We start from the raw sequence: 26,237 nt of genomic DNA, 5'->3' as shown, positions 1-26,237 counted from the left end.
AATAATGATAAATAAATAAATAAAAAGTTAAAAAAATACACAGAAACACACTTTTTTTTAAAATAAATAAACTTTTTAAAATATAAGTCCCAAAACATGAAATAATATAGACATATTTGGTATCGCCCCGACCGTATCAACCTAAACAACAAATGTATAACATTATTTATGATGATCGGTGTATGGTGTAAAAAAAATATAAAAACTGCTGCGGAACTGCTTTTTTTCTTCATTTTCGCCAAAATAAAAATGTATAGAAATTAAACGATAATGTATTTGTACCAAAAAATGGTACCTACATAAAGTACAACTCGTCCCGCAAAAAACAAAGTCTCATACAACTACATCGTACAAAAAATAAAAGACTTATGAGCGTCGGGTTGCAAAGAGGGAAATCTAAAAGAATTGTTCTGGCCTCAAGGCCAAAATTGGCTGTGTCCTTTAAGGGGTTAATCCGCAGCATGTCAAATGCATTTGCGTAATCGCTGCTTTTTTGTTCTGGGTTTTCCCCATTCAATTCAATAGCAAGGTAAAACCTGCAACAAATAGAAGATCTTGTGACTCAGAAAAATAAAATCTTATACTTACCCAAAATTCTGGATTTCTTTATCCAGGCCAGCCTCCTGGGATGACGTTTTATCCCATGAGACCTCTGCAGCCAATCACAGGCTGCAGGATGGCAGAGGGACGTGTCGCCATGGCTACGTAAGTATTTTTTTTATGTGCAATTTTCTGCAGCCGACATTCTGGCCAAAAAACTGCTCCACAATTTAGTGCGGTTTTTCGGCCGGAATTCGCTGCGGCCACCAGGACGGATACGCTATGTGATTTTATGCAGCGTATCCGCCCCGTGTGAACATATCTATTAGTAAATGCTTATATTCCGCATAAAATTACAATTCTGAAGTTCTTACACACTCTGATACTGTCAAGTCAGTGCTTACAGAGTGAGGCCTGATTTACACGAGCGTGTGCGTTTTGCGCACGCAAAAAACGCGGCGTTTTGCGTGCGCAAAAGGCACTTAACAGCTTTGTGTGTCATCAGTGTATGATGCGCGGCTGCGCCATCATTATGACACTCCGTTGGGATGTTTGTAAACAGAAAAGCACGTGGTGCTTTTCTGTTTACATTCAGAGTTTGACAGCTGTTGCGCGATTCACTCAGTTCGCACGGAAGTGCTTCCGTGCAGCATGCGTGGTTTTCACGCACCCATTGTAGTCAAGCGAAAAACGGCGAAATATAGAACATGTCGTGAGTTTTACGCAGCGGAATCATGCTGCGCAAAACTCACGGACTGTCTGCACTGTCCCATAGACTAATATAGGTGCGTACGACACGCGTGAAAAGCACGCGCGTCGCACGCGCGTATATTACGCTTGTTTAAATGATGCCTGAGACTGTGGAGGGACACACCCTTTTGACAAGAGGAATGGGAACACCCAGTTGTCATTTTATTTGTACATTTCCAAGAAGAATAACAGAGGCATGGCACAATGCAGAATTCTAAAGAAAAAGATGCTCCAGCATCTGAAAGTTGAAACTGAAGAGAATTGTGGAATGCATCCAGACCATGATCTAAAATACAAGTGCCAGTCTACATCTGAGTGACTCAGAGGAAACAAAACAAACTTTAGATTTGCCTAATACAATTTCTAACATGAACCCTATTGAAATGCCGGTTCATGCATACATAACTTTCCATGACCTGCCTAAGTAGAGTCGTGTGTTAATGAACCTTCACTTATCCCTTCTTTTCCCTCCACCCCCACCTTTGAGAAAAGACACATGACACCGAGGTTGGATATGAAATGGCCACAGCAGCCGTTTATTAATTTCACAGTTTTTAAAAAAATGCAATTTAAATCCGAAACATTCGGATAACTAATTAGGAATCCAACCAGAGAATTCCTCCTAATAATTCACATGACCCAACATGGGTCAGAATCATAAATAACAATTTAACGTTAACATTAATCCGAGCAGGGGAAGTCCTTGAAGCCATTTTAGATATTCCTTTTAAAAACTCGAGTTAGCCATCTGCAACACCACCAAGACCTTACCTCCAGCCGTAAACCAGCTCGGAGGCACCGCTCACCTCTGCAGATGGCTCCAACCACCAGAAGACCACTTTAAAGGGATAACACCCGATGAAGTCTTCAACCATGTACCTTTTTTGGGGGACGCATACCCCCGATGCGACCCCCCCACAATTTTGTACTGACCGACCTCAAGGACTCCCCCCGACACAGCGAAACAGGCCTTGACCACCTTAAGCCTGTGAGTCTCGCCACACCACCGCTGCCCTTTCAATTCCCTCTGCCATTGCCAGACTCCACAGATCAATCCCAACCTCGGTCAAATGAACCCCATCACTCCTCCAGTAGTTCCACACTCCTGACTCCAAATCCCTGTGCCGCACACAAATGCCCCCATTTTTGGCTACAAAACGGGACACCGCCCGATTAACTTTGATGCGAGCCTTATTGACTCTTTCCACTGACCTAGCCAGCCGCCAATGCTTCCTTGGAACAATGTCCGACCACAGTATAACTAACCCGGGATAAGAAACCCACAAACACAACATATCGTGTTTGATATCCCGCACTAACTCACGAAAGGGGCGGACCCCCAAATCATTCCCACCCACGTGCAACACCAAGACTTCAGGAACCCTATCCAGCCGGGAGTATGTCTGGAATTCCGCTAACACCCTGCTCCACAACATACCTCTAAATCCCAGCCAATGCAAAACCGCGTCCTGCCGCGGAATGCGCCACTGGCGACCGTCCGCCCTCAAAGCCCCCCAATGCACGTAAGAGTGGCCCAACAACCACACAAGACACGGAAGCTGATCTGAAACGGAAAAGAAAGTTAGATACCAACACACAAACTATTTTTTAACCGCTAACAACATGACTCATAACAAATCAGCGATACAATTCCGTACCCCCGGCACATGCACCGCCACCACCCACGCGTTCAACGACAAGCACACCAAAACTAAATGTCGCAACAACTGAACTACCGGAGGAGAGGATGCAGTAATGTTATTAATGGCCAGCACCACCCCCATGTTGTCGCAATAAAACCGAACCTTCTTATCCCTGAGCCTGTCCCCCCAAATGGTCGCCGCAACCACGGTAGGGAACAGCTCGAGCAGGGCCAGATTCCGCGTGAGTCCACTGGACACCCAGCTAGCCGGCCATTGACCTGCACACCACGGACCCCCCCCGTACGCCCCAAAACCGCCCACCCCAGCCGCATCCGTAAAAATTTCTAAATCACTCGTATCCTGCGCTGGAGCCATCCATAGCGAGCGACCGTTATACTGACCCAAGAATTCATCCCAGACCTGCAGATCAGCCCGATGCTCCTCCTTGAGCCGCACAAAATGATGTGGCGCACGCACCCCCGCCGTTGCAGCCGCCAAACGTCTACTAAACACCCTCCCCATTGGCATAATCTGGCAAGCGAAATTCAATTTCCCCAGCAACGACTGGAGCTTGCGCAACGTAATTTTCTTTAACCTACAAGCCCGACGTACCTCCTGACTCAATGACCCTAACTTATCCACCGGCAGACGACACTCCATCGCCACCGAATCAATTTCAATTCCCAAAAAGCAAATCGTCGATACCGGGCCCTCAGTCTTCTCTGGCGCCAAGGGAATCTCAAAATCCCTCGCCACCTTCTGCAGTGAATGAAGCAAATTACCGCAAACCGGCGAACCCCCCGGGCCGACACACAAGAAATCATACAAGTAATGTATCAAAGAGTCGACCCGGCTACTCCCTTCGTCACCCATTCGACGAAGCTACTAAACGCCTCAAAATATGCGCAAGAAAGGGAACACCCCATCGGAAGACACCTATCCACGTAAAAAGCCCCATTCCAAAAACAACCCAACAGCCGTTGGCTTTCTGGATGAACTGGCAACAACCTGAAAGCCGCCTCAATGTCGGTTTTTGCTAACAGCGCGCCGGGACCCGCAGCACGAACCAGCCCCACCGCCTTATCGAATGAGGTATACACTACGGAGCACAACTCGTGATCAATCCCGTCATTTACCGACGAACCCTTGGGAAACGATAAATGCTGAATCAAACGAAATTTTTGTGGATCACGCTTTGGGACAATACCCAATGGGGACTCCACTAAATCTTTTATTGGTGGATCAACAAAAGGCCCCGCCATGCGACCCAACGAAACCTCTTTAAACAATTTTTCCGACACGACCTCGGAATGCAAGTAGGCCGACTTAAGGTTCCTCCGCGTAACCGGGACCTCATAAGGAGGCGGAGGAATAATAAAACCAACACAAAACCCTTCGTAAATTAACTTGGCCGCAGCCCTATCCGGATACTCATTTAGATAAGGGGCCATCCTTTCCACCCTCACCGGTGACAACCCCTTGACTAGCCGAGGACGACTGGTTCCCTGCCCTCTTCTTCCGCATACATTTTGCAGCCCCGTGGGATGCACCATTACACTCTGAGCACACGTGCTTGAACTTACACGTGGCCCCGAACTTACACTGGCCATCGTTAAATTGCCAGCAGAATCCCAATTTTGCCCCTGCCCCTTGCCCGGCCTGACTGGACTGACCTCCTTGGCCAACGCTCCTGGGAAAGGACTGCCTAACTGGAGCCGTAACCCTTAACCAAAGAGCAATATCCTTCTGGTCCCACCGAATCGCCGGCCGAACCGCTTTCCGCTGACGGAATTGCTCGTCGTATCTTAGCCACGCCTGCCCCCCGTACGCCCTATGAGCCTCCCCAATGGCATCAAAATAACAAAACAACGCCGAACAATTTTCCGGCGCCTTTTCCCCTATCACACTGGCTAATATGGCAAACGCCTGCGACCAATTGACGAACGTCTGCGGGATAAGCCTATACCGCCGACGTTCCTCCTCCTCCTTCTTACTCTCGTCCCGCTTGCCCTTATCCAAATTGAATTTAGCAAGCGGCAGGAGAGAGAAAATCTCAACATATTCGTCCTTCCAGATCCGCTCACGCACCTCCTGTTTTAAATGCGCCCCCAACGGACCTTCGAAGCAAACATACACCTCCCCGCGAGCACGATCATCAATACGCACCCTATCGCCATCTTTATGAGCCTCGGTCTGTACTGACACCGCGACCGCCTCCTTAGCCGCCACCGCCATCCCGGGACGCGCCTGTAACGATCCCACTTCCCGGGGGCCTTCCCAAACTACCGCCAGGGACACCTCCGTAACTACCGGCGCCGCCGCCCTGTCTAGACGCCCGACCAGCTCCCGCAAGCAACCCACTAAAAATGCTATACCCACGCCGTCGCGCCCGACCGCGCCGCTACCACGCTCGCTGCCCCCCCACCGACACCCGACATAAAAATCGCTGGATATGGCAAAGACGGAGTTATGCACTCACCGGGCTGCACAGGCGCTGTGTTCCCGACAGCCGGACCATCCTGACCTCGCCGATGATCGTCCAGCTCGCCTTCTTCCAGATCCTCTCTCGAAGACGACTGGCCATCCCACCGACATCTCCTACACGGGGACGACGACGCGCTGACAGATGGGCCGGCAACCTGCCGCCCGACCGCTGGGACCCAGACTTCCGACCGGACCTGTTGCCTCGTCGTCGCTGCAGCTCTAGGCGTCCGTCTTGACGGTCTCGATGAAGCCTGCCCCCTGGCCGGAACATCACCATGCGGGGCGGCCATAGATTGTCCTCCAACTCTTGCATCCGATGGGGGAGGGGTGACAGGGAGCCCGGCCTGCGACTCCCTGTTTACCGCCGGACCCCGTCGCGGCTGGGGATTCCTGCCAGGGCGCAGGGCCTGGGAAGAGGCAGCCCTCCCAGCTGCCTGGCCTGCAGCGTCCTTTGTAGGGCTCCCCCTGCGACGCCGTGTCCGCAGGACCACCTCAGGGCTGAGGCGTTCTGGAGGGCGGGACCGCCGGGAGCGACGGGGAGACCCGGCCTGAGCCACCGTTGCCCCTGGCGACGCTCTCTGCCTCCTCTGAGCAGGAGCAGGTGTTGCCGACTCGCCACCCGCCGCCACATTACTACTAGGGAGGGGGCCGGGGGAGGGGAGCCTGGCCCCTTGCGCAACAGACCTCGGGTGCCGGGCCTGACGTGGCGATAATTCGGCCCCCGGGATCCTAGTAAGTGTCGCCACGGTCTCCTCTAACCAGCCGGGACCATGGAATGCAGCTGCCGCACGCAGCTGCTCGAGTATGCTGACCTCCGACATGGCAGGTCAGCACAGAGCCAGGACAACAGAGGGAGCTTATGAAAATTGTGTTACTCCTCCCGCTGCTTCCGGCTCAATGCCGAAAACAGCGGGAAGCCTGGTAACGTCCCCTAACTCCTCCCTGCCTCTCATCTACCTCCCCCTCCCTCTCCTTCTAGTTAACCCTTTCCCTACTAGGTCCCGTCATGGAGGCTTCCCTCTGAAGCCCTGCAGGCTGCGTCCAGCCTCTTCTATATATCTGATTCAAAGCAATTAAAATGTGTTCACTAATTAAAATGCGATTGCTACATGTTTACACGCATATGATGTGCTGTAGTTTCCCAGGCGAAAATTATTAAGTGCATTGAAATCAATTTCTTAATACATTTAATTTTCCTGAAAGGGTTTCCCGGATTCATGCAAATAAAGCTTAAAGTGTAGCTAAACGTTTGACAAACTTCTGACATGTCATTGTGACATGTCACAAGTTTGGATTGGTGGGGGTCCGAGCACTGGGACCCCAACCAATCGTTAGAACAAAGCAGCTGAAGTGCTCGTGTGAGTGCTCAGCCGCTTCATGTCTGTTCGACTTTTCCCGGAAAGGCGATGTATCAGTGTACCAGCTCATAGACTTTGTATTGAGTCCATACACTGATACATTTATTTCCAGAAAAAGCCGAACAGACATGAAGCGACTGAGCGCTCACACGAACGCTTCAGCTGCTTCGTTGTAACGATTGGTGGGGGTCTCAGTGCTTGGACCCCCACCAATCCAAACTTCTGACATGTCTATATGACATGTCAGAAGTTTGTCAAACGTTTAGCTACACTTTAATCAATGACAAGTTGTAATATACTTTGTGTTTCATATCTATACCATTTTCAAGGGGTCTGTTTACTGTCAGTGACTGGCAGCATTTTGTTTACATCTGGTGCAGTCCTAGTCCTGTCCACAGCTAAAAGTTTGACACAGTCATATTCAGTTATTGCAGCCAGTATCTAGGCAATCTTCTGTGAACTAAATATATCAGCAGCAGAAATCTCTCTGCTGTTTAAATAATTTACTATATTGTATCCGCGTAGGTAAAATGTATCATCCTGGAGTAAAAACAAGTGTATAAGCTATAAGCTGTAAGAAATATATGTCATATTTTAGTTATAGGTCCCCTTCACGCAGGGTCTTTGATTGGCATTTATAAACTGCATGAAAAAACGCATGTATAAACAACACATTTTTTAAATGTAGCCACGTTTTTGGTGGCGTTATTTATTTTGTGCCTATTTATATGTTTTTACTGGCTTTTTTTCGGTTCTTATAAATGAAGCCTATTGAGAAAAACAGCAGAAAATTCTCCTTTCTTAGAGAATGCTGCACTTTGATAAAAATGCCATAGACCCCAAAAACGCAACAAAAACAGCAAAAAACACATCACTATGCATGTAGGCTTTCTCATATTTCAGGATAGACTTAAAACTAACATCTGGCTGCAACATTTTTGACAAAAAGATTGAAACAAAAAGCCCAGAAATATACTACCGAAAACTCGCTAAAAATGCTGTGTGTAAAACCGGCCTCACACCTATTGGGTTTAGAATGATATACCTATTGACAGCAAGCATTAAAGTGATCCTATTTTTCACAAATTCTGGAGTGCTGTCTCGTATCTTGGAGCATATTGGTATTTGGGACACTGGTCGAGTGTCCGAACGGGAATTTTGCACCCCTCACAGAAGGAACGGTGCTGCTTTTTCTTTGTTTTTTCTATTGACAGGAAGCAGATATCCTGAAAATGGTAAGCAATTTAAACACAAATTATATTAGCGCGCTGAAATACTTTTCAATATAGAGTAATTAAGCTTTATTTACATGGTTTTCGACCTATGAAGAAACTGTGTGTCATGAGTGGGCACTGTCAATTCACATATGATATCAGCGGCAGCAAGCCCTGCTCCTTCCACACTGATCGGAATCAGAGAAAATGCTGATCCCCGCAATTAACTCCTTCAGTACCGTTATTGATCACAGCACTGTACAAGGAAGGGTGCTCCTTTGTAAAAGTGACCTCGAGCATAATCTCCGGGGTTGGCGTCACTATGAAGACAGCCATGGAGACAGCCCAGGACCTATTGGGGTCCGACCTCTGGGACCCCATCAATCCTGAGAATAAAGTGGCCACAGTGCTGATTTAGCTCTGCGTTCCCTTCCAAGTTTTCCATGCACATTGGTGATACCGGTTACCCAGCTGTATAGGGAACTGCAGCTGGCCCCATTCACTTGGATAAGTGTGTGCTGCAATTCCCTGGACAGTAGGTGGCTGGGGTGCGACTGTGGAGGGAAAAACAGTGAAGGGGATGCAGAGCTAATCAGCTCTGTGGCCCGTTCATTCTCAGGATCAATGGTGTCTCAGAGTTTCGACTTCCACCTATTAAAATAGCGATGGCATATCCTAGCGATATACCATCACTTTACAAGATGGGAATACCCTTTTGAGGGCTTAGGAGCTTTTTCAAATAATTATATTTGTTCTGTCTATTTGCTACATATTTGGAGTGTCTTGAATGGAGAGTCAGTGTTAGGTGTTAGTCAATGTACTGTAGGAATAACCTATGGAATTGTTGTATTTTTACAGCTGTATTTAAAATCTGCAATATGTCCTATTTTCCCAGTAGAACCCACTGAAGCCTGTAAAAACAGAGAGCCTCTTTTGATTTTGATGTATAGTTACATCTAGAAGCATAGCTAGGGGGGCGGGCAAAACATATCTGAGTGAGCCCCAACCCAGTGGGCCCCCCAATGCATGTTTACAACTGAAGATGCGCATTCTAACTATATAGCAGCCATCATCACTGTATATAACCCCCATGATCCCTGAATATACCAGCCATCATCCCTGTATATAACCCCCATCATGCCTGTATATACCAGCCATCATCCCTGTATATAACCCCTATCATCTCTGTATATAGCAGCCTGGCTTGTACATACAGGTAAGATGGGGGTTATAAACAAGAATGATGGCTGGTATATACAGGGATAATGGGGGTTATATACAGGGATGATGGCTGGTATGCACAGGGATGATGGGGTTAATGCAGAGATGATGGCAGGACTTCCCATAATCCCTGTATATAACAACCATCATTCCTGTATATAACAATCGTTATCGCTGTATATAACAACCATAGTTCCTGTATATAAAAACCATCATTCCTGTATATAAACCCCATCATTCCTGTATATACCAGCCAGGCTACCCCTGCCATATAGGTTTGCACGGTGTAAAACTACTGCTCCCGGCATGACCCAAACAATGGTAAGGATATGCTGAGAGTTGCTGTTTCACAAAAAATAAATCCTATCATAATCATACCACCCATCATCTCGCTGCAGATCATACAGTGACTACAGTACTGATTAGAGGCAGAATAAACATTACATTAAGTGACTCACCGGTGATGTCTTTTCAGATTCTATTTGCTCTTTTTCTCTTTTCTTCTCCATCCAGTCCAGACCTCTATTATGACTTCTCCCGACCACAGCCCATTTCTGCAGTTTGCCGCTCAGATGTCTTCAGCTTCAAAGTTTTCAAACATTTCTGCACCTATAAACGAAGATGAAATTCTCATGGTGCCACAGAATATGCACCTGAATATAATAGCGCCATACACTGTGTCCCTGATTATAATAGCACCATACACTGTGTCTCTGATTATAATAGCACCATAAACTGTGTCCCACACACACACACACACACACACAACACACGCACGCACGCACGCACACACACACAGTGCTCCCTGTAGATAGTGCCCCCACAGATCACCCTGTAGATAGTACCCATATACAAGACCCTGAAGATAGTGGCCCACATATAGCCCCCCTGTAGATAGCGCTCTACATGTAGCCCCCATAGATAGCAATCTACATATAGCCGCCCCTGTAGATAGCTCTCTACATATAGCCCCCCTGTAGATAGTGCCCCATATATAGCACCCCCTGTATATTGTACCCCACATATAGCCTCCCCTGTAGATTGTGCCCCACATATGGCTCCCCCCGTAGATAATGCCACTCACACTTTTAAGTTAAAAAAAAACAAACTTTACATACTCACCTTGATCCCGTCCCTGCTCCGTCCTGTGTCAATGCAGCCCTGCTCTTTTCTGGGCAGGTCTACTGGGGCTGAATGACACTTGCGTCGTTGAAGGGCGCTGATTGGCAGGACAGAATGACTTGCCCTGTCAATAATCGCCTTTCAACATTGGAAGCAGCACGATGAACGTCATAGTAACGCTTCTGCCCTGCCATTTTTCCGCTAGAGTTGTTGAAAGGTGCTGATGAGCAAGGCAGAATGACTTGCCCCACCAATCAGCGCATTTCTACAATGGAAGTGTAAGCATCATTGTTAGGCGCTGAATGGTCAGGCACAGAAGGTGCCCCGTCATTTAGCCTATATGCATGTAATTGTATCTGCATCCTATAGACGTAGGTACAATTAGTGCAGGAGGGAGTGGCGGCAGCTGGATTTAGTTGTGCCGCCGCCCTCTCAGACAGGCAGCAGGACGCCCTATGTGGCGTGACCATGGCGGGGGCGGTCGCTGTGGGTCCCACCATCTCAGTAGGCACCGGGGTTACCGCCCCCTGCCCCCCGCTAGCTACGCTACTGGTTACGTCCATGTTTGGTCCATTACATTGGGTGCTACCTAAGAGAAAATACAGCTGAAAAAACACTGACCTTTAAAAAAATCAACATGGATTCAATCTGGAGATAAATTGATGTAAATAATAATCAGAGATGTAACTTAAAGCTCCTGGGCCCCAATGCAAATCTGTAAGAGGGCCCCCCACCTATCATGTGCCATTTACAGTACTGATGTGCGGCAAAGGGGCCTTTGGGCCACATCAGGTACCAGTGCCCAGATGCGACTGCTTCCCCTGCACCCCTACAATAAGTAGTACTGATAAGCAAAAAAGATATCTCCAATCAGTGTCCATATTTAAAAGGGACCTATCAGAAGTTTTGAGGCCTCAAAACTGCTGACGGATGATGTAGGGGAGGAGAAAGGCACGACCGACGTTTGATTCCCCCGGAGCGGCGGTGGCAAGTTTACACAGGGAGATGTGCTGCCGACAACAATAATATTTTAGTTTTTTAAAACAATACGACGGCTCTAGCGGCCAATCAGGAAAGCGCTAAAGCCATCACTCATAGCAGACGGGCAGGTCTTGCAGTGTGCAGTGCAAGAGCACTTGCACATCAAGTCCCGAGTCAGTGGCACCTGTGATCGGTGCGCCGGGTAATTTAAACATAATTTTCTCGCTCATGCAACTTGCACAATCGAGAAAAAAAAGGTATGCTTAAAATGCCCTCACCCTCCCCCTCCCACATATTACCCGGTATGCGGTTTCCAGGTTCCCTTTAACACCATATTTCATCCCTATTTGAATGCAGTTGATTGAACAAGACTTGATATTGAAACTTTCCTTCAGTGTTAGTTTACTGTGGTTTTTCTCATGTTTTCATCCCAAATATCTGGTCTTAATGTATAAATTATTTGCATGGATTTTCATTTAGTCTAGCCTTAGCATATATAAAGAAATTCCGCTGAGCATGAAGCAACATTGCAGAATTACTCTCTAAGTCACCAAATGATTCCCTGACACGAGGATAACGCTTCAGGTGCTGGTGTAGATAATACTCATACAGGTTTGATTTATTTTTACCTGGAACACACATTTCTCTGAACTAGATATTGCTTCTTTTAGTAATAACTCTTGTTGCCAATGCAGTGTGTTAAACATCCCAGGACAGGTAATATCCTCAGCATTATTTCTACAAACAAGAAAAATCGGATGTTCTCTGGAACTCCATTGGTGGACTTCAAACAGTAATGGCCATATCTGTGATTTATGATGTCACTTGGTCAGAACATCTACCTCTAAAATATATTCATATTTCATATTGGATTCCAAGCTGGCAGGGAGAGGAGATGGAGCTTTCTCAATGAAAATCTCAACCGAGCAAGATACAGACAAAGATATGATACTTTTCTTAAACCTGCCACATCTAATTCCCAAGATATGTTTCTATCCTTTGATGTCCTTGAATAACAGAATTTGTTTTGACTGTTGAAAAGTAAAGGAAATCAGTGGTGCATGGGAACGAGCGAGGTGTTTTATGGAGATGCCAGCAGCAGACTGGCTGAGTTGAAAGCCTGCCACATGCTTTTGTATGAGAAAGAGATGAGTTCTTGCCAGGAATCCACTGTGAATCTGTTTGTAAATTCCGGGCTAAGGTGTGAATGACACCTTTCCTGGCAGCCCAAGGCACTGGAGTCAAAAGTACCAAACTGGCCTCAGGCAAGTGTATCAAAGGCATCGAACTGGCCAGAGGCATGTGTATCAAAAGCAAGCATGTCATGCCTGGCAAGAAAATTGTCACAATCTGCTAGAGTTCTTTCACACTGTGGCATCATAGTTCCTTTAAATATCCATCTGGATAGAAGTGTTAAAAAAGTTTTTTTTATGCATTGTGCTGTCTTGGTAATCTTAAGATGAAACTTCTCTTGGGCCAGGATCAAACATGCAGCTTTGCTGCAGTTTTGGGCTTAATTTTTTTTAGCCAAACATAAGAGTGGACACAAAAAAAAGAGAAGCATCAGTCTTTTCTTTATACTTTTCCTTCCTTTTGGATCTACTTCTGGCTTTGGTTAAATAAACTGACCCCAAAACTTCATCAAAACAATGTGTGTTGTTCTGGCCCATGGTTATATACACACACACAGCAGATTTGTAGCAGAAATTTCTGAATGCGGTGGTTTCTGCAGCATGTGCATGGATTTCTGCAAGCACCATTCAGAAGAATGCCACAAACCCTAAAAGCAGTTGTCCAGTAGAACAGTCACTTTAGATGTAATGTCAGGGCTGAACAGCTAGCTGCTATCATGATCCCGGCGGTAGTCATATTGATAGTTGTCCCTATGATTCTCTGACTCCCACTTCCCCCCAGGGCCAATATGAGGGTAAGTGGTAGTCTAACACTGTACTGATGTCTGTAATAGACATCATAAGTGAATGGAAGGCATAGCTAGTGACGTCACTCTATAGTGCCTGCCCGTTCACTGCATTTTGAAGCGGTATGGCGAACCATAAACCATGCAGGCATGAAGCAAGTGGAGTACACACATGAACATTTTATAAGCCCTATGGGGATCCATAATGAAAGTCCAGTCAGGGGAATGGGCAGCTGCTTTAAGCCAGTTTTACATATGCTATAATAAGGCCCCATTTTATGGTCCATATTACGGCTACAACAACCAGAACCAAACTTTGATCACTACAGATTATTTCTATAGTTATCTAAGTGCGGTTCTGGAAAACAGTGGGTTTCTGGGTCTTGAGCCGTAATAAGCTCCTAAAATTTAATTAAAGTGCCCTATGTTGCTCTGCTAAACAGTCTGTCTACTGTTAATGGTTGCTTGTAGTCTTTATATGGCACAGCAGCCATATGGTTATTAAACAGCCTCTGTATGCTGATGGGCTGGGAGCGAAGCTGCAAGGAATTTGATTGTCCCGTTGCTTTCCTATTCTATCAATATATTATGTATTGGAGTGCAGGCTCATAGACTCTCTATTGAGCCCGTACTCCCATACATTGATTTCCTGAAAAAGCCGAACAGACATGAAGCAGCTGAGCGCTCACACGAGCACTTCTGCCGCTTCGTGTTAGCCATTGGTGGGGGTCTCAGTGCCTGGACCCCCACCAATCAAAACTCCTGACATGTCACTATGACATGTCAGAAGTTTGTCAAATGTTTAGTTACCCTTTAAATAAACGTAAAAAAAATAAATATTCAAAACTGGGCAATTAGTTCCAAAGCTAGCACAAAGGCATGCACTGTGCGGGTATACACAACTTCTCTTTCTATGAGAAAAGGATAAGGTTCGTTGCAGTGAGGTGACAAACGGCAGATAGCTTTCAACTGTTGGATAACCTGTAACCCATTCAGTTTTGCAAATGTTGTACACTTTATTTGCCATAAAATGATGGTGCAATTTGGTGCATCGTACGCCATGCTCCCTTCTCAAGGGAGTCGCAAACATCTGTTCTTTTTCACGCATTTTATTGATAAATTTGGATAAAATTATTTGTTTAAAAAAAAGGTGTAACTTAGGCCAGAAATCTAGCATAGCACCAATAGTGAAAAGGGCAAAATAAGATGTTTAATGGACAGTGCAAATCTTAATGCCATGTTATGTCTTTGGCTAATATTAAGAAAGATCTGAACTGTGTATTTCTATCAAGTGCCTTTTTTGTCATTTGCATTTCATTTTCCAGTTTCATTTTAATTAATACAAATTATCAATGGTGACAGATACAAGTTGCTACTGCAAACAGTATGTTCTGGTCTATGTGTATCATACAATGAAAGAGAATCCTTGCGAGTCAAAGTTAAAAGATTAAGATGCCCCCAGGAACAGAAAAAGGTTTTAGATAAGCTCTAATAAACCAGCTACATCTATGTCTCATGGAGAAGAAAGGCTTTTGCTTTGATAATATTGTACATTGTATTGAGAACTTTTTTGGCAGATTAGCTTCCCTGAGAATGTTAGAATGGGTTCATTTTAGAAAATGGGCTAATGCTGACACCTGTCAAAGACGATGCCAGATTTCGAGAAGAACTAAGGAACCTTTGTATTTCTAGTACAGGCATAGTTTAGTGTATTTCTTAAAACCAGAAGACAAACAGCAAAATTGTACCTGTTTAGGATCTACAAAGAAATCAATCAAAAACAGTAACTAAGCTTAAAGTTCACATTGATCCGTTAAAGAAACACATCTAAAAGTCATTATACTAATACAGAACGGATTTATCATGTGAGAATACACATCACACTGAGTATATACACTATAACACAGTAGGCCATAGTGGCTCGCGAGCCTGATTCATGTGGCTACACACCCTATCCCAGGATTCAGTGAGACAATCTTATCCTAAAAATGCAAAACTTTTGTGATCCTTTCTGCTATCTTGTCTTCTCCTTGGCTCACTTGTGATTGCAGAGATTGGCACAGGAAGAGATAGCTTCAGTGTTTGCTGCCAGCATGTAAATTAGAAAAGTATATACAAGTACAGGACCATGAAAGAGATAAGCGTGTTATATTATAAGGGCACTGTAACTGGCATATATTTTATGGCCACTGCTAAAACACTTAAAGGACACCTTAGTAATAGTAACTATTCTGAGGGCACTGCTATGTGATGGTAATTATTTTATGGACACTGTTATGTGGCTTATAGAGGTCACCGTGTCGTGACATTTGATTAAAATGTGCTCTAAGAACCTCACTATTGTAAGTAAATTCAGCAGCAATACATATTTATTTATAGTGTTTAGGTGGCATTGGTGTTCGCAGTGTAGTATCGCCATTTTATTGTGTACTGTTATGTGGCCCACACCATATCATGGGTAATTCTGTGTGGTGTGAAACTAATATGGGCTGTTCTGTGTTGAGGTTGATTTCTGTGTTAGCACTCGTACCTGGCCTACACAGTATAGATGTTATGCGGCCCTAATGTGGGCAAAGTCTGGTGGAACGTGGGGTTCATAGGATTATAGTAGTTGTTGAGTGGGGGTGCTGGAATAATGCTTATTATTGTGTTTATTGCTCAACTACTTGACTGTGTATGTATGCACTTGTCTAACATGACGCACCGTCCATGAGGCGAGATAAGCCCCTCGACTCAGGCAACGCCATGCTGCCTCTCTGAGGGGGCGGCGGTGCCACTGAAACAAGCCGCCGCCCCCCTTCTGCACTTTAATTGTACCTGTGTCTATAGTACTAGAATAGATACAATTACATGCATAATCACTGAATGGCGGGACACAGTCCGTTCCCCACTACTCAGCACCTTTCACTTGACGTAAGCAGTGCGATGTCGTCATCACACCATTGCGTCTTTGAATGACAGGGCAAGGCAGCCTGCTAATCAATGCCTTTCAATGACGCAACATTGAAAGTCGCTGATTGGCCAGGCAGAATGATTTGCCTTACCACTCAGTGCCGCATCATTCAACCCAAGCAGACCTGCATTGCAGGAAGACGGCACGGGAACCGGTTTAGGTGAGAATGTAAAGTTGTTTTTTTTGCTAAAAGTGTGAGGGGCTATATGTGCAGAACTATCTACAAGGGGGTAGGGCTGTATGTGGAGGCTATATTTGCAGCACTATCTACAGGGGGTGGGGCTGTATGTGGTGGGCTACAGTGAAGGAAATAAGTATTTGATCCCTTGCTGATTTTGTAAGTTTGCCCACTGTCAAAGACATGAATCGTCTAGAATTTTTAGGATAGGTTAATTTTACCAGTGAGAGATAGATTATATTTTTAAAAAAAACGGAAAATCACATTGTCAAAATTATATATATTTATTTGCATTGTGCACAGAGAAATAAGTATTTGATCCCCTACCAACCATTAAGAGTTCAGCCTCCTCCAGACCAGTTACACGCTGCAAATCAACTTGGTGCCTGCATTAAAGACAGCTGTCTTAAATGGTCACCTGTATAAAGACTCCTGTCCACAGACTCAATTAATCAGTCTGACTCTAACCTCTACAACATGGGCAAGACCAAAGAGCTTTCTAAGGATGTCAGGGACAAGATCATAGACCTGCACAAGGCTGGAATGGGCTACAAAACCATAAGTAAGACGCTGGGTGAGAAGGAGACAACTGTTGATGCAATAGTAAGAAAATGGAAGACATACAAAATGACTGTCCATCGACATCGATCTGGGGCTCCATGCAAAATCTCACCTCGTGGGGTATCCTTGATCCTGAGGAAGATGAGAGCTCAGCTGAAAACTACACGGGGGGAACTTGTTAATGATCTCAAGGCAGCTGGGACCACAGTCACCAAGAAAACCATTGGTAACACATTACGCCGTAATGGATTAAAATCCTGCAGTGCCCGCAAGGTCCCCCTGCTCAAGAAGGCACATGTACAGGCCCGTCTGAAGTTTGCAAATGAACATCTGGATGATTCTGAGAGTGATTGGGAGAAAGTGCTGTGGTCAGATGAGACTAAAATTGAGCTCTTTGGCATTAACTCAACTCGCCGTGTTTGGAGGAAGAGAAATGCTGCCTATGACTCAAAGAACACCGTCCCCACTGTCAAGCATGGAGGTGGAAATATTATGTTTTGGGGGTGTTTCTCTGCTAAGGGCACAGGACTACTTCACCGCATCAATGGGAGAATGGATGGAGCCATGTACCATCAAATCCTGAGTGACAACCTCCTTCCCTCCACCAGGACATTAAAAATGGCTTGTGGCTGGGTCTTCCAGCACGACAATGACCCGAAACATACAGCCAAGGCAACAAAGGAGTGGCTCAAAAAGAAGCACATTAAGGTCATGGAGTGGCCTAGCCAGTCTCCAGACCTTAATCCCATCGAAAACTTATGGAGGGAGCTGAAGATCCGAGTTGCCAAGCAACAGCCTCGAAATCTTAATGATTTACAGATGATCTGCAAAGAGGAGTGGGCCAAAATTCCATCTAACATGTGTGCAAACCTCATCATCAACTACAAAAAACGTCTGACTGCTGTGCTTGCCACCAAGGGTTTTGCCACCAAGTATTAAGTCTTGTTTGCCAAAGGGATCAAATACTTATTTCTCTGTGCACAATGCAAATAAATATATATAATTTTGACAATGTGATTTTCTGTTTTTTTTTTTTATATAATCTATCTCTCACTGGTAAAATTAACCTAGCCTAAAAATTCTAGACTGTTCATGTCTTTGACAGTGGGCAAACTTACAAAATCAGCAAGGGATCAAATACTTATTTCCTTCACTGTATATGTGCAGCACTGTACAGTGGGTGGTGGCTATATGTGGAGCACTATCTACAGGGGTGGGGGCTATATGTGGAGCACTATCTTCAGGGGGCTATCTACGGGGGCAGTATGTACAGGGGGCTCTATGTAGGGCACTGTCTACCGGCGGCTCTATGTGGGGCACAATCTACAGGGGGCTCTATGGGAGGCACTATCTACAGGGGGCACTTTGTGTGTGTGCGTATGGGACACAGTGTATGGTACTATTATAATTAGAGCTGCAGTGCACGGCGCTATTATATTTAGGGGCGTAGTGTGTGCCACCCTAAGAATTGCATCTTTGTTTATAGGTGCAGAAACGTTTGAAAAGTGAGAAGCTGAAGCGGAAAACTGCTGAAATGGGCTGTGGCCGGGAGAAGTCATCATAGAGGTCTGGACTGGAGGGAGAATAAAAGAGAAAAAGAAAAACTAGAATCTGAGACATCATCAGTAAATCACTTAATGTAAATGTTTATTCTGCCTCTAATCAGTAATGTAGTCACTGTATAATCTGCAGCAAGATGATGGGTGGTATGATTTTTAATTTTTTTGTGAGGCTGCTAGTGATGTAGAACAGGTTGGGGGAGGGTGCCATGTAAATTTTGGCCTCAGACAGCAAAAAAGCAAGAATCGGCCCTGCTCAAAGGATGTTGTCATGTTGTCACAGGAGGAACAAATGAGAGAGATGCTCTGCACAGAGACTAACAGACATTCTGAGATGTACTGTAATAAAAAATACTTTCTAAGTCCTGTATCTGAATAAACAACTGCTCAGTTGTTACATGCCTAAACAGTGTCCTAAATACTGCACTGCTAACATGATGGTATACATTTGTATCTTGTTTTTATTTTATGGATAGAGATGATCGAATTTCCTAAAATTAGTTTCGGGTCCTATTTGGTCGAAACGGACATCAAATTTGATTCGGTCCAAATAAATCAATCAAGAATCGAGAGTGCCTCAATTGCCTTAAAAAGTAGTTTATGACACTCTGAGCTCTTCTAGGACGGTGTACAAGCCATCTTGTTAATGCTAAGACAGTATTAATAATGTAAAAGTGGCAGCAACATATATGGCTACGGGTAAATGGATGGTAGTCGGTGGTAACAAACAGCATGGTTAAAAACACACTGCATTGCTGGATTTTTTATGCCTTTTAAAATAAAAAAATAGTCCAAAAATTACCCTTTCTGGGGGCAGATGCCTGCTGGTGTTTATACACACAAGGTGGTATTGGATGAAGAACTGACTTTTTAACAAGTGGTCTAAAAATTATCCCTTTTTTGGGGCAGTTGCCTGCCGGTATTTATACAAACACGGCGGTATCGGAGAAAGCAATGACTTTTTAACAAGCCATCCAAAATGTACAATTTTTTGTGGAATAGCAATAGGTTTGATGTTATTTTAACGGAAAAAAATATATATAAAGTATATATATATATATATATATATATATATATATATATACATATATATATATATATATATATATATATATATATATATATATATATATATATATATATAAATCCACCACTTCTACCACAACGACTACATGTGCCAGTGACATTGTGCCTGATCTAGACACAGACTGAAGTTTAACGACGCTGTATAAATGCTTAACGCAATATGCCAATTTATGGTGGCACTATTTGATATATGCAAAACAATGAGTGACATCCCATCTGTGATGTCTGTTTCAGAAGGCAGCGACATGCTGTCAGCACCAGGATTAATATTATTTAAGAAGATTTGTGAACGATGTGATGAAGATTGGTGATTCAAAAATTAATCTAAGATTTCTATAGCTGCAGCAGAACTCACTAACAGCAATGGCAGCCTATCTAACTAACACACTGACACTGACTGACTCCTATCTCTCTCCACAATCTATCAAATTATTTTAAATTTAACTATCTATTCTCTTCTTCTTACTATGAAACACAATCACTGACTCAAATCCACTATATGCAGCAGCATTTCATGGTTGGGCTACTAATAGCGGCTATGATTCATATGACTGTCATTTACTGAGTCATACCCCTCATGATTGGCTATGATAGAGGGAGGGCTATCTGCCACGAATTATGGGGAAGCCCGCCGGGTCGCCGCCCGAGGTCATGTGATCATTCTGCTGTCTTCATCTAATCTGTAAAATGGCGGCCGTGATTTTGAGTGAATAATGCGGGACGAATCTAAAAGGTTTCAGATTTGCGAAAATCCCAAACTTTTGGGAAATTCGAACGAATTTAATTAGTGTAGAATCGATTTGCTGATCTCTAGTTATGGAGCATTGTCTTGCTGATAAAACCATTTCAGCTTATGTCAGATGGCCAGACATTCCACTAAAGAGAACCTGTCATGTTGAACATGTAGTCCAATCCATGTACAGTTTGTTATAGAGCAGAAGGAGCTGAGCAGATTGACATATAGATTTGTGGTATAAGATTCAGTATAAGCTTGTATTTTAATCATTTAAACCTATGCTTATTCTGGGTTTAGGAGTTCAGTGGGCGGTCTCATTAAATGATTGACAGCCTTCCTTATAATAGTGTGCATATATAGATAACTGTACTGAACTGAGTATGACTGGCCACTGGACTCCTATGTTCAGAATGAGCAGAGATTTAGAGAAATAAATTATAAGTTACATTGAATCTTTTCCTCCAAAAATATATATATATAAATCTTAGTTTCTCCTAGCCTACAACATGCTGACTGCACATCGAACTGCATTTCCATCATGAGAGATTGTCTTTAAAGGGATTACCCGGGACATTTAAAACACAGGCTGCAGGCAGGGGGTGTGGTAAGGTAACAAAATAACTAGTACTAACCTGTCGAATCCCCCACCTCTCTGGTGGTTTCCACCAGTCTGTTTACTTTCACAGCAAATTATGATATCCCGTTCGAACCATGGCCTCAGCGATCACGCACTGTTCTTCCTGTAAAACTACAGACTGGGGGGTGACCACTGGAGCAGCGAGGAATTTACCACGTGAGTATTACTTATTTTGTTATTTTAGCATATCCCCTGCCTGCAGCCAGCCTTTTAAATGTCCTGGAATAAGAACTTTTTGGTTTATTGCAAAGTCTGCCATAACAATGGTAAGATTTCCAGAAAATATTCTGTCCCTAGAATATTATCCCTAATGGTTTGGCTTTTTTTTGCAAATAGGAGATGAGCATTGATTATTGATATTGCAGTTGGATAGCAATGGTTTCTGCCTTGTCATTATACCATGAACCAAATCTTAGCCTAACACTTACAGTGAAGGAAATAAGTATTTGATCCCTTGCTGATTTTGTAAGTTTGCCCACTGTCAAAGACATGAACAGTCTAGAATTTTTAGGCTAGGTTAATTTTACCAGTGAGAGATAGATTATATATAAAAAAAAAAATAAAATCACATTGTCAAAATTATATATATTTATTTGCATTGTGCACAGAGAAATAAGTATTTGATCCCTTTGGCAAACAAGACTTAATACTTGGTGGCAAAACCCTTGTTGGCAAGCACAGCAGTCAGACATTTTTAGTTGATGATGAGGTTTGCACACATGTTAGATGGAATTTTGGCCCACTCCTCTTTGCAGATCATCTGTAAATCATTAAGATTTCGAGGCTGTCGCTTGGCAACTCGGATCTTCAGCTCCCTCCATAAGTTTTCGATGGGATTAAGGTCTGGAGACTGGCTAGGCCACTCCATGACCTTAATGTGCTTCTTTTTGAGCCACTCCTTTGTTGCCTTGGCTGTATGTTTCGGGTAATTGTCGTGCTGGAAGACCCAGCCATGAGCCATTTTTAATGTCCTGGTGGAGGGAAGGAGGTTGTCACTCAGGATTTGACGGTACATGGCTCCATCCATTCTCCCATTGATGCGGTGAAGTAGTCCTGTGCCCTTAGCAGAGAAACACACCTAAAACATAATGTTTCCACCTCCATGCTTGACAGTGGGGACGGTGTTCTTTGGGTCATAGGCAGCATTTCTCTTCCTCCAAAAACGGCGAGTTGAGTTAATGCCAAAGAGCTCAATTTTAGTCTCATCTGAGCACAGCACCTTCTCCCAATCACTCTCAGAATCATCCAGATGTTCATTTGCAAACTTCAGACGGGCCTGTACATGTGCCTTCTTGAGCAGGGGGACCTTGCGGGCACTGCAGGATTTTAATCCATTACGGCGTAATGTGTTACCAATGGTTTTCTTGGTGACTGTGGTCCCAGCTGCCTTGAGATCATTAACAAGTTCCCCCGTTTATTTTTCGGCTGAGCTCTCACCTTCCTCAGGATCAAGAATACCCCACGAGGTGAGATTTTGCATGGAGCCCCAGATCGATGTCGATTGACAGTCATTTTGTATGTCTTCCATTTTCTTACTATTGCACCAATAGTTGTCTCCTCACCCAGCGTCTTACTTATGGTTTTGTAGCCCATTCCAGCCTTGTGCAGGTCTATGATCTTGTCCCTGACATCCTTAGAAAGCTCTTTGGTCTTGCCCATGTTGTAGAGGTTAGAGTCAGACTGATTCATTGAGTCTGTGGACAGGAGTCTTTTATACAGGTGACCATGTAAGACAGCTGTCTTTAATGCAGGCACCAAGTTGATTTGGAGCGTGTAACTGGTCTGGAGGAGGCTGAACTCTTAATGGTTGGTAGGGGATCAAATACTTATTTCTCTGTGCACAATGCAAATAAATATATATAATTTTGACAATGTGATTTTTTTTTTTTTTATATAATCTATCTCTCACTGGTAAAATTAACCTAGCCTAAAAATTACTAGACTGTTCATGACTTTGACAGTGGGCAAACTTACAATATCAGCAAGGGATCAAATACTTATTTCCTCCACTGTAGATGAGGCAAGGCAGACATGCAATTGTTAGATGAGTGGTTGCAGTGCCCTTGGAATAATGTTGACAGGTTGGCTACTCACGGGAAGATTCCCCATTGCTCCAAGTTTTCTCCATTTCTTAATGTGGATCCCGCTACGGTTTGAGGAAGCCGCTCTACAGAAGTTTCCGTTGATTTTGGCATAATGTTCTAAGAGAAACATTGCTCTCATGGACAGTTGTAGATTTAACATGTCTAGCTCTAATCAAAATCTGAATTTAATTATCATGAAAATGTGAGCAAATAAGGATGAAAATTTTTTGACATTGGTGATATGGACATTCACAATCTAAATCTATGAATAATTAAAAAACTGCGTTGTATGATCAGAACTATTCATTGTTATAAATTTGCAATCCTATAGACCATCTGGAAATATGGTTTCACTGTGTTTCAAGGGCTCAAAATGTATAACTTCAATAGCTAAGAACAAAAAGCAAAAGAACTGATGAATTACATCAACAAAGAGTTATCCTTCAGCACTCATGAGAGGAAAAAAAAATCCCCGTGGAGTAAAACTCTAGGGAACAAATATAAAGGGAAGCACTTTTCTTTGGCCTATAGAGTCTAAAACCAACATTTGGCTTAGAATTGTACAACAAAAATGTCTAAAGGTTTTCATATCTGAAAATAAAACAGTAATATGAAAAATGTTTTTATACAGTAACATACCTAATTATTAGGTAATGGTACAGAATTAAAACATGTAGAGGGGGAAGGTGGGCAAATATTTCTCCTTTTTCTTCTGGTGAAAGAAAAAAGATGACAAAAAGTAGTTATTTTGTTAAATAAAGCACATCCTCCCCTCAGCAGTCAACTTTCATAATTGGGGGAGATTCGTGAATAGTGTTGTAGGGTGCATGAATTTTCAAGAAAAAAATTAAGCAAATTGTGTAAAATGTATCAAAATGCAGCATGGGGCATAATATATATTGTCATGTGGTATTTTTAGCACAACTCACTAGGAACATTATATTTCCAGTTCTCACGTCTTTCATAAATTTAGCATATTTACAGCTCCTCGTAATCATATCCCTTTCTCTCAAACCTTTTTAAAACTATTAACATTGGTAAAAAGTGCCAAAAACATAATAAACATAATAAATTTGGCACACATGTACTCCATTTTTTTTGCCCTTTTTGCTTCATAAGTCTTCCCCATTGTTCCAAAAAAGATTAACTCCAGATTATAGTTAGGCAGTTAAATAGATGATAACTGAATGAAGGAATTAAGGCCTCATGCCCACTTCAGTTTTTTCTTTCAGGGTGCTATCCGTTTTTGTCACTGATAGAACCCTAAACCAATTCATTTCAATGGGCCCATGCACATGTAATGTCAGGATGGGGAGACAGACAGGTGAGCCCTAATCTACCCGTCACTCAGTCCCTGCCTACTTGCACAGCCCGTCCTAGGCGACGGCGTACAACTGGACGACGGTCCCTACACTGAATATGTGCACGACAGACAAAACAAGACAGGGTACACAGAAGCAAGGGAAGTTGCCCACGGCAACACCGTGAGCAACAGAGTAGTGGACGAGCCGAGTCAAACCAGGAGTGTACGTGGTAACAAATGCAGAGCAGGAGAATATTCAGTCAAGCCAGGGTCAATATAAAGCAGAGGTCAATGGTAACAGCCAGGAAACAGGAGAATCACAGGCAAAGAACAAGCAGCAAATGAAGGTATAAGTAGACTAAGGGCGGGAGCTAGAACCGTCTGGCCAGGCTGCGATAGGCTCTCCCACTCCTCAGCCCTCCCAGCCTGAGTGGTAGCAGATCGAGTCACTCTAGCAGACCTAGGAACAGATGCAGGCTGATTAACCACGGGCGTCGACACAGAAGCTGTGTCAGGCAAATCCTTTACAGCACACTTCCGTTATTTTGACTGTTCCATTGTTCAGTCATAAGTCTAGCATGTCCTACTTTGGTCAGTGATTCCCTGACAGTGGGGCCGATAGAAGTCAATGGGTCCATCAAAAAAACGGACTAACTGTGTTTTTGACGGATCCGTTGCCCTAGCAACTGAACGGCGTGCCAAAATTCACAGACTGGGACATGTGACAAGTTCAAATAAAGTTCAATACCTTCCGTTTTCTTAACATGGTTTGCCCCATCGTACGCCAACCTTTACATGGGAGTCTTTGAAGAGTCACACATATATGGAGATCGCATTTATAGAGACAATATTATTTTCTATAAACGCTACATAGATGGCCTTTTGTTCATCATCAAAGGAGACTCATCTGTGATTACTACATTCATTAACCACCTTAATAATAACTCTTTTGGAATTTCCTTCACACATGTCTCTTCTGTTGACAAAATAGATTTTCTTGACCTCACGATTGAGAAGAATGGCCATTTATTGATCACAAAAACCCACTTCAAAGCAGTTGATGTCAACAGTTATCTGAATTTTAAGAGTGCTCATTGACCACCATGGCTGAGAAATGTACCTTTTGGCCAGTTCAAAAGGATACGGAAAAACTGCTCTAACAATAAAGATTTCTCCAAAAAATGTATTGTTCTGAGAAAGAGGTTCAAAGAAAAAAACTTCCCGTCTAGTTTGATTAAGGGTGCTGAATCCAGGGCGAGAACATTGACACAATCGAATTTATAAATCCTGATGATACCAAAATCCCCATGATACCAAAAAGTCCATCAATTTCAGTTGCAATTTCATTACCTCTTTTAATAAAGGTAGCAGATTAGTTAGCTCCATGCTTCAAAAACATAGGCATATCCTTACGAATGATCAATTTATGAAAACCCTTCTTCCAGTTAAGCCCAAGATTACCTATAGAAGAGCTAAAACACTAAGGAATTTGATGGCACCCAGCAAATTCCATAAAATCAAACAGGACCCCCAAAAAACGCCTATGATCACGAATGGCTCTTATCGCTGTAGTAAGGCCAGATGCCTGTGTTGCTCGAATATTGAAAATAAGAAAACTGGTTTTACCTCCTCAGTAACTAACGAAAGTTTTCAGATAAAACGTTTTTTGAACTGTGGAAGCAGTTACGTAATCTATCTGCTCCATTGTACATGTAATCTTCAATACGTGGTTCGCACTACCCAGACCCTAAGGAATAGGATTAATAAACATAGATTCAACGTGAAAACTGGTTATTCCAAACACAGTATATCCCGCCATTGCGCTATAGAACATAAGTGCAACTTTGATGCCATTACTGTTACCCCTATTGAAATTATCCCTGCAGACATATCGAATAGGTTTATTAGA

General features: G+C 43.6%; 1 protein-coding gene across 1 annotated transcript in view; it reads right to left on the bottom strand.

Annotated features, from left to right (window-relative positions):
- The window catches only part of CNTNAP2 (contactin associated protein 2), a 1,694,842-nt gene that overhangs the window by 235,019 nt on the left and 1,433,586 nt on the right, over window positions 1-26,237 (bottom strand). The gene's annotated exons all lie outside the window — the stretch shown is intronic.

The sequence above is a fragment of the Rhinoderma darwinii genome, chromosome 5, assembly GCF_050947455.1.
Source record: "Rhinoderma darwinii isolate aRhiDar2 chromosome 5, aRhiDar2.hap1, whole genome shotgun sequence".
NCBI classification, from domain to species: Eukaryota; Metazoa; Chordata; class Amphibia; order Anura; family Rhinodermatidae; genus Rhinoderma; species Rhinoderma darwinii.
The sequence above is the reverse complement of the archived record's forward strand: the minus strand, read 5'-3'. Positions and strand labels throughout refer to the sequence as shown.